This window comes from Pelodiscus sinensis, chromosome 7 (genome assembly GCF_049634645.1).
Source record: "Pelodiscus sinensis isolate JC-2024 chromosome 7, ASM4963464v1, whole genome shotgun sequence".
In the NCBI taxonomy this organism is placed as follows: domain Eukaryota; kingdom Metazoa; phylum Chordata; order Testudines; family Trionychidae; genus Pelodiscus; species Pelodiscus sinensis.
This window is the reverse complement of record NC_134717.1, coordinates 59287453-59309498: the sequence shown is the minus strand read 5'-3', so window position 1 is coordinate 59309498 and position 22046 is coordinate 59287453. Positions and strand designations below refer to the sequence as shown.

The 22046-nt window shown below is 43.0% G+C and overlaps 1 protein-coding gene across 9 annotated transcripts in view; it reads left to right on the top strand.

Moving 5' to 3' along the window:
• The window catches only part of ERBB4 (erb-b2 receptor tyrosine kinase 4), a 935749-nt gene that overhangs the window by 242372 nt on the left and 671331 nt on the right, over positions 1-22046 (top strand). The gene's annotated exons all lie outside the window — the stretch shown is intronic.

Genomic DNA, 22046 nt, shown 5'->3' with positions numbered 1-22046 from the left:
AATTTTGTCCTATTTGCCAGGGCCCACGCCTTGTCTAGGATTCTGAAATGCTCAGAAGTCTAGATGTTGAATAAAATTCTATAAATCAACATATCATACCCCAGGTTACCACATGTAGAGTCAAATTCAATTCACCACCTTTAGGCAAGCAGTCCCACTGACAGCAATGAGCTATTTACGTGAATAACACACAGAGGATTCGGATCCTTGCCTGTCGCTCCTGCATCATGCCCTGTTCTTAAAATGGGCAGAGGTCCATCCTTATCGATTGGCAGGACTGGGCCTTAACCTGGACTCCAAAATAAAGTTTTGGCATATTTTCTAGCACTATATTGAGGGGGGGAAACCATGAAGACTAATACCACTATGAAATGAAAGAAAAATAGCTTTTATTTTTGGAAGAAGCAAAAGTGTTTGGCAGCCGAATAGAAATATACTGTGGAGGTGTGCTATAGGTAACTTTCAAGGGACATTGCTTTTTATATTAAATTTCAAAGTCTTGTGAGCTTTTTTCTGTTTCCTCAACCAATTTAGTCTTCAAACCTCGTCCCTTAGAGGAAGAAGAGATGGAAGACGAATTCCAATTCTGAGGCTATGTCTACACTGCAAGCTTTTTGTGCAAGAACAGCTGTTCTTGTGCAAAAACTTGCAGAGTGTCAACACTGCACGTGCGTTCTTGCACAAGTAAATTTACAGTAAGGTGTCAGAAAAGAGTGCTTCTTGCGCAAGAGTTATTCCTTTCCATGAGGAATAAGCCCTCTTGCACAAGAACTCTTGCACAAGAAGGCAGTGTGGGCGGGCAAAAGGGGTTTCTTGCACAAGAAGCCCCTATGGCTAAATTGACCATCAGAGCTTTCTTGCACAAGAGAGTGTCCACACTGCCATGGATACTCTTGCGCAAAAGCACATGGCAGTGTGGACGTGCTCTTGCACAAGACCTTTTGTGCAAGAACTCTTGCCCAAAACAATTCTTGCTCAAAAAGCCTGCTGTGTAGATGTGGCCTAAGTCTCTCTGAGTATGAGAGGGTGGTTTTGAAAAAGAACAGTTCCTTTAAAGGGTGCTCTAGTTACTAAATGAAAACAGTGTTTGTGTTATAGTGCCCTATTAGGTCTGTGGGGACCAGTTAGCACAATGGTTCTGTGTCCTACATCATCTGTGCTGCTTCAGGGGTTCCTGTATCATAGAACACGAAGGTGAGAGAAGTTGGAGTCTCTTTTGCCCATGTGATTCACTGTTACCTTTACATGAAATTGTGGCTTGAGCTGTCCTGTTAGACAGGCTGGACCTCCTTGGTCTGGCACCATGAGGACCTGACTGGTCCTGGAGGATGCCCCCTACCATGGCTTCCCCTGCCCTGGCCCGGCCCAGCCGCCTGCTCTTAGCCCCAACAACGCTGTCCTGCCAGCCCCACTGGGCTGTCTGGTGAGTGTGTCTGACTCCCAGTCCATCTGTGGCATTCCAGACTGCTGGCCCCACCCGGCAGCCCAGGTGCAGCCTGCCAGGCTCCCAGCCACCAACTCTCCACTGGAACTCACTGATGTTGCCGGACCAGAGAGTCCTGGTATAGAGAGGTTCAACCTGTATTTGATTTCCAGAGACAGTTTTTGATCATTTGGACACAGGATAACTAGTGCAGAGGCTGGTTTGTCTCTGATGAAGAGCTTCTTCCTCATCACAAAGCATTGTTATGATAAGGTGACTTGGAAATCCATTTTTCCTACTGTATTGTGTATTTTGTTACTTTTACCTGTACTAAAGCATTCATTGCGTAATACTTAATTGCTGAGCAAAACAGAAGAAGGTGTTAGTTTTGAGCTGACGGGGAAGAAGCAGAGAAAATAGGCAGTAAGATGTCAAATCTATTTTGACTAGGAACTACTTTATTTTCAGTTCCGATGATGCTGAAATTCTCTCCTGTCAGCACTAGGCCCACTTAATGTTCTCAAATCAAGGGCTTTGTGTAATTGTTTACTTCTTGTGGGAGTGGAGAATTGTCTCGCCAGTATCCAATTTTTTAACACAATTACTGTTTTAGAACTACTTCATGCAAACTCATTGACTTCAGTGGGAGGGCTGCATACAGATAACTTGCAGGATTGGACTTTATTATGTAAATATTGTCTACTCATAGTTTGTACTGGATCTTTAGCAACACAAACTTAACATCAGCAGGAATCATATAGTTCTTTCTGTAAATAATGGGGGCTTTGGATTATTTCTTGAGACATTCATCCAAAGCCAAGATGGACCATGTCATTCTCTAATCTAACCTTCTGTATAGCATAGACCACAGAACTTCCTTCAAATAATTCCTGGAGCAGATAGATCTTTTAGAGAGAGAAATCTTGATCTTAAAAATTGATACTAATGGTGAATCAATGTTTGCAGTTCAAGTGGATAGGTCATGTCATCCAGTCATGAAGAAATGTCAATTTACTGTCAAAGTCTTGTCTTACAAATGAGCCCCAGATGTCCAGACATAAAGGAGCACAACAACTTTATTCTACTTTTGGCATGGGTTCCAAACAAGGCTTTACCCATTTGCTGTTGAATGTTATAGCTCTTCTTGTGAGCTTTTTCATTGTGATTTCCCTTTCATTATGAGTTATCTGCTTATCCCTCTCCATTGGTTACCGTTGCAATTTATAAATACTTATTCGTATCTTACCTGGCAAGCACATATGCGATGAACAAAAAACTTCTGCAGCTATGACAAAAAGTCATGCATTTTCACACTTTGGGCCCCAGAAGCTTTGGGCCCACACTCAGTCATGGTCACTTTGGTTTCTTGACAGAACTTAAGGGATTCTGGGAATTTTTAGATGTACATGGCAATATTTCACTAAAGGAAAAGTTATCACAGAACCATGAACTTATTGAATAAGCCTGGCAGAATTGGGTTGGGTTTAATACATTTTTTTTGCATTTAGAATCCTACGGTGTGCACCATTTTGCATGCAGGTGTCTGCATCTTAGTGACAGACTAAGCAGTTTCATTCCCTAAACTGCTCTACGGTGCTTGGAACCCCTTGCTGAATTTGGCAGCGGATCTAGTAAGCCTCTCTTCCTCCTTCAGCTCTGTTGCTTCACCTTGGTGAATGTGCACAAGGGCTGGAAGCCAAGAGGGGTGTAAATTCTGTTTCCGTGTCTTGGAATGTCTGACCTGAGTCTGCAGCACTCAACCCTTACTTAATAAAGACTCTCACCAAATAACGTGGAGTAGGCAAATGTCATTACTCCCATTTTACAGAGAAGGTAACGATAGCAAAGGAAGATTTAGGAGGAGATTTTTTTCGAAGGTACTCAGTGTTGTTTAACTACACTACCACTGAAGTTAATGGTCTTTCACTAAACTTCCTCAGCAGACGTTGAATACTCTTTAAAATCCCATGCTGAGTGACTAATGCAGTCACACAGATCATTTCTGGGAGAACTAGGAATAGATCTTAGATCTCTGATGTGACACATTTATCTTAGCTGCTAGACAACAGTGCCTGTAAGAAAAATTGCTTCAGAGGTATGTGCTTAAATATGTTCTCTGTATATTGAGGATAGTCCATGCTTATTCATCTTTTGCCCCGTCCCTTGAGGCTTACAAATGAAAACAATGTTATGGACCACTAGGAAATATTTTCTGAACTATTTGCCTGAGCAACATCGTGGGTTGTGAGTTAGTATTTGGCCCGTTGGTAGAAAAAAATGGTATGCTGTAGTGCAATGGTTGAACAATAATGTGATAGTGAAATGAAAGATGGTATCACAAGGAAGAAGAAAGGGCAACAGTTGCATGTATAGCCCCCCCCCCCCCCTTTTTAGCATTTTCTGACTTTAAATATTTAATGGTCTATCCTGACGGTGTCCAGTTTTTGACTGGACCTGTTGGTGTCTGGTCAGATCTATATACTCTGCTCTGACTGGACACCCAACGTCTGGTTACTGCGGGCCAGGAAGGTGGGGGGAGGCACCTTTACCAAGGGGATCATCACCTGTACCGGCCGATTCTCAGCTGGAGCCACTTCAAAGCTGTAGCTCGCAGCTCTGACTCAGCAGGCAATTCCCTTCCAAGGCATGCTGCTGGTGCCAGGGGCGGGAGGAGGAGAGCAGTGAGTGACCGAGAGGGAAAGAGGAGCGAATGGGGAAGGGAGAGGGTAGGGCAGGAGCTGGGCCTTGAGGAAAGAGGTGGCACAGGGCCAGTCCCCAGGGGAAAGAGGCATGGTAGCAGCAGGGCCTCGGGGCTGGAATTTTTGGAGTTTAATCATTACAAAGTCAACGACCCTGCATAACCCTTCATGTTCTCTCAGAAAATGTTTCAAAACATGGACTATTTGTAAAACAGAAGTATGGACAGTGAAGAGGTTATGGATTAGCTAGCTGCAAGGATTCCAGTACTCATAGGCAAGCTGATGGGGGGGGGGGGGGAAGAACCTGAGGTGGGGGGCAAGAGGGGCAGCTGCCTCTGGACTTAGAGATTCAAAAGGGCCTAGGTCTCTCAGCTGCTCAGGCTTTGGTTACTGCGGCAGCGAGAGCCCTGGGCCCTTTCAATGGTCACCAGAGCACCACGTGGCGTGCTCCCCGCAGCTTTGAGGACTGGCTTGGGGTCTGTGTGTGTGGGGGGGAGGGAGATGGCATGGGGCAGCACTGAGGGATGGCTGTTGCATCCCTGCCTCTTCCTTAGGAGACCCCCTTCCCTTCTGGGAGCGTGGAGCTGGGCCCCCCCACTTTCCCCAGGGGCCTGGCAATTCTGTCTCCCCTGCCCAAGTACATATGTGGAAAAACAGATCATCTGAATCACACATGATCAATGTAAGAACAGTCCAGATAACACCACCCTCTCCTGCAGTATCTTATATGCTTAAGCAAAATGCAGGACAATGTAGCACTTTAAAGACTAACAAGATGGTTTATTAGATGATGAGCTTTCATGGGCCAGACCCACTTCCTCAGATCAAATAGTGGAAGAAAGTAGTCACAACCATATATACCAAAGGATACAATTAAAAAAAATGAACAAATATGAAAAGGACAAATCACATTGCAGAACAGGAGGGGGATGCGGGGGGGAGGGGGGGGAAGGAAGGTAAGTGTCTGTGAATTGATATTAGAGGTAGGGAGAGTGGGATATTTGTGAGTTAATGGTATTAGAGGTGATAATTGGGGAAACTATCTTGGTAATGGGTGAGATAGTTCAAATGTTTATCTCACCCATTACCAAGATAGTTTCCCCAATTATCACCTCTAATACCATTAACTCACAAACATCCCACTCTCCCTACCTCTAATATCATCAATTCACAGACACTTACCTTCCTTCCCCCCCCTCCCCCCCGCATCCCCCTCCTGTTCTGCAATGTGATTTGTCCTTTTCATATTTGTTCATTTTTTTTAATTGTATCCTTTGGTATATATGGTTGTGACTACTTTCTTCCACTATTTGATCTGAGGAAGTGGGTCTGGCCCATGAAAGCTCATCATCTAATAAACCATCTTGTTAGACTTTAAAGTGCTACATTGTCCTGCATTTTGCTTCAGCTACCCCAGACTAACATGGCTACATCTCTATCACTATTTTATATGCTTAGGCGCCTTACTAATTTGAGGCCGAAATGATCTCAGAGGTCGGGCCAATCCCCATGTGGAAAGATACCGATCACCTTGGGTGTTAACGAAGGGATGAAAAGAAACCTCTCCACGTCTGTAATGGAAACCCAAAGCAGTGCTACACCAAGACTGGCATTACCAGGAACACCCAGCATCGGCCTAACTCTGCCCCCACTGACATCAAGGGGAAACGGTAGCGAGTCTAAAGGACTGCTTCTTACTTTCACAGTCAGAGAGCAAAAGGAATTGCCTCATGTAAACGGTAACCTTTTTCAAGTGGAAGTCGACAGCCTTCCTTGTTAGATGCTTCTTTAATCAGCTTCTTTTCTTCTCCCATTTCTGACATTTGCATTGAAATTATTGTGATTGTCAGCCGAATCCAATAGACAAGAGGGTTTTGTGAAGGTGTTTCGGTGCAGTTCAATGAATCTCTCTGCAGCACGGTTAGGCCATGCCGGTGGATCTCTTCATCAGCTGGCTTTTATTGTATTGTGAAATGGATTATCAGGCAATAGTGAAAGTCAGTAATGTAAGCATTTTGTTTAGTTTATGCCTGCTTGCTACTCAAGAGGGGTGTAATGTCAGGGAGGGTGTGTGCACAGGATGGCAAATGCATCCAAACAGAATAGATCAGTTTGGTTTACCTTATTTAAGAACAAGCTTTTATCATGCTCCAGATGTCATTGATGGATACGATATGATCGGAGTTACCATCCGGCTAACATGTGCCTTTTGTACTGGACTTATTGGATATTCATTTCCTGGGAACAGGATATTTTGTTTTAGTCTGCTTCTCACACAGCTCTCAGGGTAAGTAATGATCCAGTTGTAAATTGGATTTATTGCTCTGATTACGTGCTATTTAAACCGATAAATCATCAGCAAACTTTTCCTGTCGATGACATACAGAAGGAATACGTTGCATCGCCATAGGGGATATCTGTGTGTAGGAATGAACATGAACTCTTTCACTGAGTCAAAAGGACTTGTGTATATTGAGGGATTATTCATAGTCTTGGGGGAGGGTGCTTGACATCAGTCTTGCTAATTATTCACCTACATCGGATATGATGGCAGTAATGCAGTGGTAGGCTAAGAAGGAGGACACCTTTGAAGATTTCTCTCTCTCTCCCCACACATGGAACTATGTTTCATCATGATTCTTCCATTCCTTAGATCTGCTCTCACCTCACTGGAATAAATAACTCAACAAGCAAATTAACTTCCAGGGAATGCCTTGAAGAATTTATCAATAGTTACCATTCACTGGTATCAAAGCTTAATCACACATTAGTTCACTGTGCATACAATATGAAATGGCTTTAGTATCTCAGCTACCAGTGTATGGTAGCTTAGTGTAAGTGTTGGTATCTTAATGGTGAATAATGTATTCATGCTTCATCTGCATGAAAGGCGGATTCACCTTTTCCAAAATAAAGTCCCATACATGGAAAGCTGTATAAACTGCTTGGCTATTCATGCCATCTAAGGCTATGTCTGGACTGTAGGCTTCTTTCGGAAGAAGCTTTTCCAGAAGAGATCTTCTGGAAAAACGTTAAAAAGAGAGCGCGCACACAGCAAAAGCGCATCGAAAAAGCAATCTGCTTTTTCAACAGATAGCGTCCAATCAACGTGGACACTATCTTACATTTAAGTTGGGATTACTATGGACAGAGTGGCCTCCAGGGTACCTGTCCTTTTTCCTGGAGGCCTCTTCTTTCAGAAAAAAAACGCTCTTCCCCATCCACCCATGCCTTTTTCTGAAAGAGCTCTTTTGGAAAAAGGCTTCTTCCTCATAGAAAGAGGTTTACCACTGTCAGAAAAACCCCTCTGTTCTTTCGACTTTCTGTTGAAATAATGCAACTGCAGTGTGGACATAAGTGTAGTTTTTCCGGGAAAAATGGCTGTTTCTTCAGAAAAGCTCAGCAGTGTAGATATATCATAAGTGAACTTTTTTATACCATATTCTCTAGTCTGCCTGTTCTACTTCTGATACTCTCTCTCTCTCTGGTTGTTGTGTGACCAATTATCACAGACGAACAGGGAGCCCTAAATAATCAGAGCTAGATTTTCATGGTGGGATTCGGGGGGAACAGAATTAGGCTAACAAGAAATGCTTTTTAAAAGTTCATTCCTCGGGTACACCTTTAGTAGAGCTAGAAGGCTTCAGTTCCAGCTCGAAGAGATATATTTACACTCTCATCAGGTTAGCATCTGAAAAACTGAAAGGTGGCCACACAGATGCAAACAGCAGGAGGGAAAAAATTGCCCAGTGTATGATCCCTTTGGATGTATACTTGAGAGCCTGGCTCTTCCTGATGCTGTATTGACATGTTTTGTGTGCTAGCTCATTGCAGCTACGTCCATGGAACTGGGATTGCAAAGTGTAGCTATACTCTCAAGTGGAAACCGAATTTACCCCGTCACAAATCCGGATTGCTTGGTGGGGCCGCATTTTGCTGCATGGCCTGTGTTCTTCATTTCAGTACCGGAAAAGTCACACTGAGCATTTGTTTATTTTGATGCTCTTGGCCTTCCCCAATCTCTGTGCCAAACATTATGCGATCAGTATTGTAAACATTAGCATTTTGCATGATTTCTGCAGAAGACTATTTTCTATGAGTGGATCAGAATATTCCTTATTTCAAGACTTTAACTAGCAAATAAGTTGCTTACCAGAAAAAAATCTTTCCTATCAGGAAGAATAAAATTTATTAAGGTATTTTCTCTGATTTTTTTTCTCATAAAGGGCAATTATTAATGAAATGCATGGGATTAACAAAGTCCTGGCAGTACTATGGCTACATGAAAAGCCCAAGGCCCTACGGCATTTGAATAACTCAGGCGGTATTTAATGGATTGAAGCATTCTTGAAAACAAACAATATTCAAATGTTATTAAATGGAAACCATCCAAGAAAGGGTTCTTTCCTGCTGCAGTCATGTTCAAAACATTGTGTTTCAGCGAAATACCAATGCATTTGCCATACCCTAACTCCACCTCTCCTGGGGTCAGATCTAAATTGATGGCTCATTATTTTTCTGTGGCTTGGGCTAGGGGACATTTGGATTCTCTGACCAAAATGTATTTACCTAATTTCTGGAGATAGATTTAAAAAAAAAAATCTCTGTTGGAATGACATTCCAGAATAATTGAATCTCTTTCCACCTAGCAGGGGTGCCAGATAATGGTAGATTAAATATCCTTCCGACTTCTGGTCTGGAAGATCAAAAGAGAAAGCTTTATTTAAGGAAGGTGAATCTCCTCATTCTACTATGGTATTATTCGTGTATTGGAGAAAAGACCTTTATAATTGTGAGAGAGCTAACATTGAGATGTGAATTAAAACTGTAAAATGGAGGCCCAAGTATTGTGTGGATTTTTAATGGAGCAGGTCAAGTACTGTACAGTTATTGAATAATAATATGATTTTTGAGATATTGAATAATTCAGTTTGATTTGTATTGCTCTGTTTGTGTGTTGAGTGGAAGGAGGATATACAATACAACATTCCACAGTAACATACAACATTAAAAGAACATGAAGGTTGCCATGTCATGCACTAAAAAGTTAGAAAGCGTGGAAATTCAAGTTGTCTGTGCAGCATTAGTTCTGTCATGTGCATTGTGAAACAGTCTTTAATTACATCATCCTGTGTTTTTTATTTCCCCCAAATAACCACTTACTCTTTCAGCCTCCAATTCAGCCAAGTGCTTAAGCATGTGAGTAGATCTGCTTTTTCCATCACAAAAAGCAATGGAATTACTCACTTGCTTAAAGGAGAGTATAATTAGAGTTGCTTTAATAATTTGTTTGTTTATTTCAGTGGCCAAACTGAAAAATCCCTTCCCATAAAAACTGTTTCTAAACTAAACTGATTTTTTCTTATTTTTCTCACCTCAGGGAAAAACAAATACACAAGAAATTTATTTACATTTAACTAAAAATTTCAAATGTTTTGAAAGTTTTGTTTTAAAAAATATTAAAGTGACATTTCATTGAGAGAATGCTGATTCAACATATTTATTTCCTGTGTTTTGGGGCTGATGTTAGTATGTTATCTGTTGTGTTTATTTATAGCCTTTCCCGTGGCTGTCTTTGTACCTTTATCCTGGCAAAGTGAAAAAGCAAAACAAAACCACCACAAAAATCCACATTGTGGATTATCTTCTATAATTGCTTCTTGTTCAAAGAAATAAGATCACATGTGAGATGACATTCCAGCAATGCTGTAGCCAGAGCATTTTAATCATATGTGTTGTTCAGAGACTGAATTTCATTTTGCTTCCTTTTCTTTTATGTAAATGTGTAGCAAAAGGTTTGTTTCTGTTCTAAAACATAAGTAGCATGTAGCAAAATGTAAACTACAGCTTTGCTGCTTATTGAATTTCCAAACAAATAAAAAAAACAATCTCAAGGGAGATTATTTGTTTGAAATTTGAATTTTCCAAAATGAAACACAAGTTCAGTCTATATCTTTTGGCTACTCTGTTCAGGAGGTTCATCTAAAATGAATGTGTTAGGGTGAGGGGAGAGGAAAGAGTTGAAAATATAGACATGAGTTTTAGGAACTGCTAAACTTTATTATTTTGGCAAAGTATTTTGGCAAAGCTCCATAAGTTGCATCAACTTTTCTTAGATAAATACTTCTAAAAGACAGCCGGTGAAACATACATAGCAACAATTCTTTGTGCTATCCACAGAGGGAGCAAAAGCAAACAGCCAACAGATCTATGTTTACCAAGTCTAATTTTCCTTGATAGCAAATGAAGGGACATTACAGGATAAAGAAACAGAGATTTAGGTTGGAGTTTGGGTGATTTCTTCATTTTTAGAATAGGGGTTGACATTGAGGACTTCAGAGCCTATCCATCCAAGCTCTTTGCAGCATGAAGTGTTCAGCCTAAACTACTGTATGTGTGATAAGCAATTTATCTATCTACATGTATGTGTGTCTGTGTGTCTCTCTCTTTAGAGATTATGATAGATATCATGGGAACAAATAGAGTTTACCACCCACCTCTCATGTGGAGTTTAGTGGTCTCTGATGGGTAGTGTCAGTCTGTAACTAAAAACAACGAGCGGTCCTGTGACAGCTGATAGATAGATAGAATCATGAGATTTTGTGGGCAAAACCCACTTCTTTGGATGACCTAGAGTAGGAAAAGGGGCACCCAGAAGTTATAAGAGAAAAAGAATGGCGAGAGAGAGAGAGGAAAAAGTACCTGTCGATTGTAGGACTCATGCTAATAAGGCTAATCGAGTGGGCTTTTGAGTTGAGTTTAGGCTAAATTCCCACTTCCGTTTTTTTACCATAATCCCACTGTTTAATCGGTACCAGCCCAGACCACCGAATATCTCTCTGCCACTCTGGGGCAGGGGAATTCACTCCTGTGTAGAGGGCCATTAAAAATCCTGAGTATCAATTAATCCCTGAAACGGGGTTTAAGCGGTGCCATGTCTTTTGCTGGTGCTCTTTACAGAACTGATGTTCAAAGTACTTGCATCTCTCACATACCTTCCATTGTATCATAAAAATGTCATGTCTATAAATACCACAGCTATATTCTGTCTGCAGAATCCCTCCTTTGTTGTTTCTGCTTTCCTGATAGGACTCCCTTTAGGGGCATCGAGCCAATCTGAAGCCGTGCTACTGGGAAAAGAGTTCAGTTCTTCCACATCTTAAAGGCAGTCTGGTCAATAAGAAAGGACTGGTGGTAGAAACTGGTAGATCTTAAGGAATCATGTACCATGATAAGCAATCTGCTGTAGCTGCCAAGGGTAGAGGGTTTCCGTGTGAAAGTTTTGAATCTTGCCTAAGAAGGCCTTTCACAGCGCTAGTTAGTAATACATTCTTTCCCTATATTGCAGCTAGTCGGCCTTTAGAAGAACAAGCGATAGAGAAGTTCTGAGCTCCAGTTTAGTATTAAGGTGCAAAAGATAGTTCCACTGAAGCTATGCTGCACTTCCTATAAAATATTAATGCACCTATCCTAAACGGGAAATCAAGCTACCGTATAGTTTCTATCCATCCCCACAAAAAGTTTGAAGGGGAGAGTACACCTCAGATTTAAAGGTAATTTAGAGCTTCACTGACTTGTAAGATAAACTGATGATTTCAGTTTATTTCATTCCCCTGGTCACTAAGGGTAGGCGAGCCAGCACAGAGGAATATGAATGAACTCAACCTACCCCACAATCTTTTCTGACAGCTTGTGCCCAGTTATGGCTCTGGAAAACAACCCTGCCTTCAAGATGCTGTTAAGGAGAATAACTGAAGTAAGCTTCATTCTGTCTTTATGGAAGTCAGTGACAAACCTCCCATTAACTGCTGTAATAGCAGAAATAGAGCCTTATGGGAGAATAGTTCCTAAGTCCTATTAGAGAGAGTCAGCTTCTATTGCAGTTAAAATATAATTAGCCACATTGGTCCGAAAAGAGGAGAAACATTTTTTGTCATAGTCCCTATCCTGCAGTATCACCCTCTTGCGATTCTCTCTCCAAATAAAGTTAGAGTAGGAGCAGATCAAAAAATTTCCACCATAACTTTTTTCAACAAAAAAATTGGATTTTTGACTCAGTGAAAACGTTTGAAGAAAGTATTTGATTTCTGCTTTCTCTCTCTGCCTGTCTGTATATTCCACTAGAAAACTAAATCCTGAAAAGCAAAAACATTCCTGTTTTCAGGTGGAATGTTTTGTTTTCCCCCAGTTATTGCTAAAAACCAATGTGTTTTTTTTTCTGCTGAAATATTCTGTGAAAACATTTAATTTGCGGGGGGGGGGGGAGGGAATTCTGGAAGGAGGAAAAAAAGAATTTTGATAAGCACAACTTGGAATCAATTGAAGGGGTTGTAGTAAAAGAATATTTAATGTGCAGATTATATTTCTCCTTTCCACTAGTTTTAGCACATTTATAAAATGATTTCCTTGCTTTCCTGCTCTCTTAATACCTCCTTACGATGAGTATTAGTGCCACTGGACCGAAGCCTTCTCAAAGGGAGTGCAGTTATGAGAGCATTGCATAGCCATGAGTTTTCTTCCCAAGAGATCATGTCTCAGTTGTCCGGCATTTATGGAACAGGCAGGTCTTCTATGTCAATTTTTGACAATTATTGACAATTTCTCCCCCTTCTCTTTCCCTCCCCATCCCCTCTTTCTGCTATGTTTTTGCAACTCTGGACTCCTTGCTCCATTCATCTGAAGAAATGGGCTGTGCCCACTAAAGTTCATGATACCATCTACCTTATTGTTGGTCTCAAAAGGTGCGTCTACACAGCAGGGCTTCAGTCAAAATAAGCTACGCAAATTGAGCTACGTCAATTGCGTAGCTTATTTTGCAATGTCTACCCAGCACGTATTTTGAAATAAAGCACTCTTCCTCTGACTTCCCTTACTCCTTGTACAATGAGGGTTACAGGAGTCAGAGTGAGAAGTCCTTTAGCTTGACAGTGTTTCGATATTTATTTCGAAATAACTGCCTGCTGTGTAGATGTGGACTAAGTTATTTCGGAATAACGCTAGTTATTTTGAAATAATGTTGCTATGTAGATGTACCCCACAAGGTGCTGCTGGACTACTCGCTGTTTAAGGTCTTCTGTGGTAGTCCTCGGATTAGCCTCTTTGTTACATTGCCTTTCATATGAATTATGCCTATATGGCCGACCCTGGAGACTGTTCAAGTGAGGAATCCTTACATGCATGCCTCGTGACTTAGCTCTCAGTTCACTAGTCCTATTTAGATTGTAGACTCTTCAGGAAAGGGACAGTTGTTTTCCTGTACATGTAGAAACACAGTGGGCCTTTGATTAGGTTTTTGTGGCATTACTTCAGTGCGGAAATAAATAACTACTGTAACTATTGGCAGAGCAAAGCAATGCAAGATTAGGCCCTCAAGGCCAGTAACTGTAAATTGGCATATTGGCCTTTTACTGAATGACCCCCCCCAAAAAAGAGTCATTAAAAGGCGTAGCTTAGATTACCTAAAACTGTTTCGAGAGACAATCAAGGTGGGCAAGCTACTGGTATTATATTTCATTGGACCAACTTCTGTTGGTGAGAGAGAGAGAGTCTTTAGAGCTACATAGTGCTCTTCTTCTTCCTTGCTTCTCTTATATTCTGGGACCAAAAGGACAACAACAGCATCAGATACAACATTGAGAGGAAGTGATTTCTTTCTTTATTTTTTATTCTATTTTCAGGTTTGTTGGCATTTTGTTCCCCCAGTATGTAATCAAAGGGGCTATGTAGAAAGCACTGCTTTACCTGATTAGGAGTGGCAAAATCTCTGGGTTTTTTGGACATGGCCTGTTTTGATATACAGGCAGTCCCCGGGTTACGTACAAGATAGGGACTGTAGGTTTGTTCTTAAGTTGAATCTGTATGTAAGTCGGAACTGGCGTCCAGATTCAGCCGCTGCTGAAACTGATCAGTTTCAACAGCAGCTGAATCTGGACGCCAGTTCTGACTTACGTACAGATTCAACTTAAGAACCCCAGGCATCCCCAAGTCAGCTGCTGCTGAAACTGATCAGCGGCTGATTCCAGGAAGCCTGGGGCAGGGGCTTCCTGTAGTCAGCCACCGGTCAGTTTCAGCAGCGGCTGACTTGGGGACGCCTGGGACAGAGCAGCTGGGGTGCTGCTGGGTTGGTCCAGTAGCGCCGCCGCTCCTCGGCGCTACTGGACCAACCCAGCAGCACCCAAGCTGCTCTGCCCCAGGCGTCCTGATTCAGCCGCTGCTGAATCTGACCAGCAGTGGCTGAATCAGGACGCCTGGGGCAGAACAGCTGGGGTGCTACCCGGTTGGTCCAATAGCGCCCAGAGCGGTGCTACGGGACCAACTGGCAGCGCCCCAGCTGCTGTACCACAGGTGTCCGGAGCAAAGCCACGGAGCACGGGGGCAGCGGGACAGCCTAGATGCGCCGTGGCTGTCCTGCTGCCCGCGTGCTCCGCGGCTTTGCTCTGCTTTGCCCCCCGTCCCCCTGGTCTGCAGACCAGGGGGACGGGGCGGGGGGGCAAAGCAGAGCCAAGCCGCGGAGGACGCGGCCAGCTGACAGCTGTCAGCTGACCATGCACTCCGCGGCTTGGCTCTGCTTTGCCCCCCCCCCGTCCCCCTAGTCTGCAGACCGGGGGGGGGGGGGGGCAAAGCAGAGCCAAGCCGCGGAGCGTGCTGCCAGGGGACAGCCCAGACGCATCTGGGCTGTCAGCTGACCGCGCGCTCCGCGGCTTGGCTCTGCTTTGCCCCCCCCCGTCCCCCTGGTCTGCAGACCAGGGGGACGGGGGGGCAAAGCAGAGCCAAGCCGCGGAGCGCGTGGGCAGCGGACAGCCCTGTCCGCTGCCCACGTGTTCCGCTGCTTTGCTTCCTCTCCCTGGTCTGCTGGAGACCAGGGAGAGGAACGGCCCCGTTCGTAACTGCGGATCCGACATAAGTCGGATCCGCGTAACTCGGAGACTGCCTGTAATCGATTAGATAGTCAGTTTTCCTTGTTTATGCCTGCGTCTTTCAAGCAACAACAAGGGAGAGAGACACTTTTATTTTTTAAATACAAAGCTGTGATTGTGTTTTTACAAACACTTAGAAGACACTTAGTGCCCAAAAGTGACCATCTTTCAAGCTGATGGTGTCTTTTATAAAAAGACTGTTAATCTCATATGTTGTTTACATATTACAAACACATTTAGTTTTTCAGCACAATAGTCAGTGTCCCACTTTTAAATCAAGTCATTTCAAGGTGACATCCTATTCTTATTTTCTTAGGCAGGAGCTATTGTTAGGGCTGTTGGTGTCTCTGATATTAGCTTGGTCCTCTACTATGCAATCACATTAATATGAGGAAAGCAGGTGCATTGGGCACTGCATGATTCTTCCGTTTTAGTTAGAAATCCTTTTTCTTTAAGAAGGAAAATAGATTAAACAGCTTGACAATCAGTAGTACATTGTCATTCTCCTGGGTGATAGCCGCTAAATAAATAAGATTGTGAATTTGTGAAGAATCAGTGTCATGAGCTGTTCAGAGACGTTATTGGCTGGCTCGTATATTACTGCCCTTTGGGGTTTAGTTCAAATTATTGATTCCACGCAGAGCAAACTGAGCTAGCAAAACCTGGCACAGGACAGCTGGTGAGGGAAAGAAAACACAGCAAGAAAGTATGTGATGTTTATTACCATTTAGCAAATTGCAGTTTTAAAATAACGTTTTGAGGGTTTGTTTCCTTTGTGCCACATGATCTATTAAAGCCTCCAGGATTGATTTCAGTTGTCACTGGGAGATGGATGCTGATTTTGGGAGACTCCAGTCCAAGTAACCCCATTGTACAGTGTTAATCTAGTTCTTTAATGAGTGGATCAGTGTGTAATCAGCCTTTGGGCTTCCAAGTAGCAACTCTGCAAACACAATAAGCAACAACTCTCCTGGAGGAGGTGTTATGGCTTCTTTTATGCTGTTGCTAAAAGAGTGATTGGAAAAAAAAAAACAACCTTCTACCCAAGTGGTATCTGTTTCAACCAGACAAATATTGAAACTCTGCACACTGCTGATTATTGGATGATGATGCAAGCGTGCGTGATAGACACGTGAAAAGGTTATTACTGGCATTGATGTTGCTGAGCAGACATAGAGATACGGTGAAGATGATTAGTAGGTATCAAGTGCTGATCAGAAGGTATCAGCAGGTAACTGTAGCTGAAGAGTTGGTTGTGAGTGGGAACTAACTGAAGTAAAAAAGCCCCGTATTATCACTGCTGCAATCTGCTGGATTAATTTTGGAGGCAGTAACTGTCATCTTAAAGAAACACGGGGAAACAATGGTGTGGTAACCAGGAAAGCTGTGTACAATACCGATGCACAAACCTTGCCAACTACAAGTTGGACCTCCCTGGGCACCCTCGGGACCTGATAGGTCCCGGATGAGGGATTTTGCTGGACCACGCTGGCCTCCTATCCCCCCACAGCGTGCCAGGACTCTGATCCTGGAATATCCATGGTCCTTCCCGACTGCGGATGTTGCTGGACCAGAGAGTGCCAGTTTACAGAGGTGCAACCTGTACCGCTAATTTACTTTAACACCATAAACTCCTTTGGGAAGAATAGAATAAAATGAAATTGCTTAAAAATATTTCAACCATTGAAGAATATTTTGAGTTGATTCTTGCCCTATGTTGTTGGGGCAGGTTAGACAGGAAAGGGGCGCAGAAAGCCCCTTCCGCCTTTTTTATTAGACCCTTGGTGTGATCAGTCCCAGCTGAAATCAGGGCTGCATTTTGCTGAGAGCTATAGAAAGACACAGAAAGAGGCATTTTGTGTCCCTTAGAGTTTACATGCTGAATAGACAGAACAGATGTAGCTTGGAAGGGAATCAGTGATGGGTATAACCAAGGGCAGATGACCGTTTTGCGGGGCCCCTGGCAGCATAATTCCGCGGGGCCCCCCTTTGCCACAGCGCATGCGCAGTGACGCCATGCACATGCGCAGCGGCGCCACGGGGCTTTCTGAAGCGCGGGGCCCGGGGCGGCCACCCCGTTCGCCCTACCCTATATCTGCCCCTGAGTATAACTCAAGTGTCTTGATTCCAGCACACTGGACCGTGCTACCTCTCTAGTTGCACATCACATCACTAGTGCAAAATATCAAGATAACACTGTTGGCAGGTCCCACCTTTCACAACAAACTTTGCTGCATGGTCCCTATGGCCTGTGATAGGGGGCATAGAACCCGAGCCTGGTAGTTGATAGAATCCTAGGGTTGCAAGAGACCTCAGCAGGTCATCGAATCCAAACCCCTGCTGAAAGCATGCAATACTCAGCTGGTCTCTTTTAAAGAGTATGTGTCACATGTGTCTCGACTTGTATGTTCTGCCCTGCCTCTCCTGACCCATCCTTCCCTATACCTATGGTTATACTAAGCCTATCCTAAGATAAGTGGGTGTGGGCAAAGTTTAATAAACCTGAAATAAATTGGCCCTGACTCATAATTAACTTATGCACTTTATAAAGTGGACATACAATGCTACCGCCAGTGTGAGGGGAAAATTCTGACTGGGCAGCTGTAACATGATGTCACTCACCTCAGGCGAGTGGCCCCCTTTTGGCCAAGTGCCTGAGTCTGCACTGCTTGCTGTGGCAGCCCTCCTGCAACCCAGCTCTCCAGCCCTGTCTGAGCATTTTGAGTTACAAGGAGGAACTGCCTCACTCTGGCTCAACAGCTTCCTTTTAATGGCCTTGCTGGGCCCTGATTGGTCCTTTGTGCTACTCCAGCTTTCTTGGAGGACTTCTCTATGGTTTGCTGGGTGGGGTGTGGCAAGGACACAGGCCTTCTCCAGCAGAGGGCTTCAGGGCCTGGTCCACCCCATCACAATAGCCTTTTAAGACTTGCCAAATAAACACACACACATGGCAGTGGAGAATCAGGCTTCTAACTTTTAGAGATGGGCCCAACCACCTGCCTGACAACAAATCATCATCATTCCACTCAGCCTGTTGTGTTGCTAATTAATTGAAAGGGAGTGACTGACTGGAAAGCTGTTGCATAATGACCTGACTCAGCACGGTGGGGAACACTCCTTGCTCCAGAGCAGTGAGTTCGCTAAACCTGGGCGTAATGGATAATCCCTTTTGCCATGTCTCAAGAGCACCATTCACTGCACTACGCAAACACAAATACAGGATAGATGCTGGCTGCTATTAAAATTGGGTAACGGACCATGACATCCATAAATGAGGTCTTGTGATATTAACAATAAACAAAGTATTTCAGGCAGATGAACATAATTCTGTCAGTGGTATTAAAGGAAATGAATGCAAAATTGCACAGATGGTTTTCAAGGAGTCATAAGAAGTTAATTGAAACATTTTTTAATTAGTTCTATTGTGATGGGATATACACACAAAGCAGTAGGCATAGGGAGGGTGAAGGTAAGTGTTTGTCTAGGCAGACAAGGCTGAACAGGAAGTGGTCAGTGGAACAATAGACTGGTTCCTGTTGTCTTTGCAGGGATCCCCACATACCCAGGAGAAGAGGGAGATGCTATTCTAAAGTAAAACTCCAAATAGGGCAGGGCAATAGTCTCACCCTGAGAAAAGGGTGGCATGGCTGAGGTCCCTTGTGGAAATGGCAGGGAATGATATTGCGATGCTGCCCTGGGGGAGGGGGAGGGGGTAGAGGACAAACTAGTTTCTTTCAGACTCCTTGATATCTTGTTGGTTCTGTGGAGCTAGCCAAGCTTGGGAGGTGGGTATAATAGGCAGGGGGAAGCCATTCCTTCCCAAACTGCTAGTCCGGCCGTGCTCACACTCTGCTTCTCCCCTGAGTGCGTCTACCCCAGGCTGTGAGGGACTGAGCTCCACCAAGGCTTGGGCCGTGCTGCCTGCTCTCCAGTTTGATTTGATATGATGCCCCTGTTGTGCACAGAAACCCAGAATTATTTTAACCACTTTCTTCTCAAGATGGTGACAGTATAAAAGTTTAGACTGCCCTTCAGCCTCTAGACCGGTTAGGCCATTGGTTAATGAGATGTTGAACTAAACAAGCTTGTAAATGAGAACTCTGTCCTGCAGAGTTGTCTTTTCAGTTGTAGAGGTTTCAGTCTCAACGACTGGATCCCTTTCTTGACATGTCAAATATAGAGAAAAAGAAAATAAAATTGCACTATCCATTTATTCATAGCATTTAAAACAATTAGCTTTTTCTCTCTCTACTTCCTGATCCGTTGGACTATTAGGGTGTGTCTAAAATACATGGCTCCATCAATGGAGCCATGTAGATTAGGCTGATCGGCAAAGGGAAATGAAGCCGCGATTTAAATAATCGCGGCTTCATTTAAATTTAAATGGTTGCCGCACTGAACCGACAAACAGCTGATCAGCTGTTTGTCGGCTCAGCGCGCTAGTCTGGACTCTCCCGCACTGACCTGAAAGCCCCACTATGCCTGTAGGATGAGGTTTACCAGGGAGGTCGATAAAGGGCTTTCATGACGGCAGGGGAGCATCCAGACTGCCCCGATCTGCCGACAAACAGCTGATCGGCAGAGCGGGGCAGCCATTTAAATTTAAATGAAGCCGCGATTATTTAAATCGCGGCTTCATTTCCCTTTGCTGAACAAACAAATCTACATGGCTCTGTCGACGGAGCCATGTAGTCTAGATGTACCCTTAGAGTGGACTAAAACAGTTCACTGAGAATAGAGAAGCATAATTAATAGTCAAATACTGATTTGTAACTTTTTCTCCTGGTTTTTAATCCTAATAGCCTCATTGGAACAGATCTTGGCACTGGAATGATCATAATTCTAGTGGCTTGGAAGCGACTAATAGTTATCCTGAAAAAAGCAGCCAGCATTTCCCAGTAAGGCATAGGAATTTCCCAGATGGCAAAAAGTTATTTTCACTGGTTGTATAACATATACTCTCTCACTATTATAAGTAGAATTGTTACCATTTTAGCTAGCATAATTTAGAGCATTGCAAAGATGTTCTACAGTACCCCAAAAGAGAACAGGAGTGTGACTTATTATCTTTTTCACACCCTCACTCTGATTGCAAAACTGACCAAGCTTGGCTGGATGTGGTGATCTGAAATGCATTTCTTAAGGAGTAAAAACTTCACTGTCAACTTAAAGCATAAAATTATCTGGCAATATACTTTGATTGTATAATATGTAATTTAAGCGCAGTTTTGAATGACATAATTTCAAATCTAATCCATTTAAAACATCTAATTTTGACTACTTTTTGGCATGTTGTGAACCCAGCACAATAATATTATGCAAGTGCCATGTAACCAGGAAATGAACTTAACCGTAGAAACTTGAGTATAAAATAAATAAATAGATAAAAAAGAAACTGAACAATTCAATGTTGTTATCCAAGCTGAGTGGAGTAGGTAAAACAGAGTTTGAAAAAGTTGCATCATGTAAAATTATTAGCTGAGCTGTATGTGACCGGAGGAAAATACAGGAGTTTTCCCTGAATATGATGAACATGTTAAGATGCATAGTTGGAGTTACGTGGTGGGATCATGTTCAAGGATGGATCGTGTTTGGAACAAATGAATTAAGGGACCCGTTGTGGATGTACCAAGCATAGAAAATCTTAGGAAATTCAGGATTCGATGGTGTGAGCATGTGAAAAGAAGTTTGGGGGCATATATAGGACACAGGGTTTTAAACTTAAAACTGGAATGTAAGCGTATGTCTACACTACCACCCTAGTTCAAACTAGGATGGTTAATGTAGGCAACCAGAGTTGCAAATGAAGCCCGGGATTTGAATTTCCTGGGCTTCATTTGCATATTGCCGGGCGCCGCCATTTTTAAATGTCCGCTAGTTCGGACTCCGTGCCCGTGGCTACACGCGGCATGGATTAGGTAGTTTGGATTAGGCTTCCTATTCCGAACTACTGGTACACTGCGGGCACGAAGTCCGAACTAGCGGACATTTAAAAATGGCAGCACCCGGCAATACGCAAATGAAGCCCGTGAAATTCAAATCCCGGGCTTCATTTGCACCTCCGGTTGCCTACATTAACCACCTTAGGTCGAACTAGGGTGGTAGTGTAGACATACCCTAAGAGAGTGGTCGGAAGTCCCAAATCTAGATGAATGAATGTCCTATAAAAGGATTTGATTACCAAATACATTTCTGAAGAACTGCTTGTATGGAGTAGAATCAAGAAGGACTCAAAAACCTGATCCCACCTAGATGTGACAAGGGGCTTAAGGAGAAGAGCTAAATCATTGAAATCAGCAACTGACCAAAACTCAGTGTTCTAGGATTTCCTTACAAACTCTGAACGTTGAAAGCTGCATGAATGTTTTGGGAAAAAGCTTGAGTCAATGTTAGGGTTTTGCAATATTTGGTAGTTATATGGTTTTGGGGAAAGGAAAGGAAAGGAAAGGAAACAAGTGTTTTTGATACAAAATTGGAAGTAAAGTTACTTTCAATTATTTTGCTTCAAGATTTCGGGTTCCTTTCAACTTTAAACTGAATGAAAGCAAAATGCAGGGGCAAGGAAGAGTGTATAGATAACCATTTGCACTAAATAAATTAAATTGGTTGACTAACACATCCTATGGTATGCAACTTCTGAGTTTTCATACAGTTGTAGCTATAATCACTAAGGTAGGGTTTTTTTAAATGACTTTATTAATCTTGCATATTCCTTTCAATGCAGGGAAATATGGTATTACATAGAAAGTATGTGCATCAAAGTCTTGGGAACATTACTCCATAAATTACCTAATTAACTTTTGAAGAGGGCTGAATACTCAAACATTTGAAAAACACCCAGAGAAGGATGGAGTGAAATGTCTGTTCTCTATTTTTCTCCCTCCCATAACATGCACGCGAGCAGACTTGACTGTCTCATCTTTGGTAGATGTCCAGGTCATGTGTCAGTCACCGTAGTCACACTCAAGCTGCTTTAAATGAAAAATTAATCCAGTTAATTGGAATTTC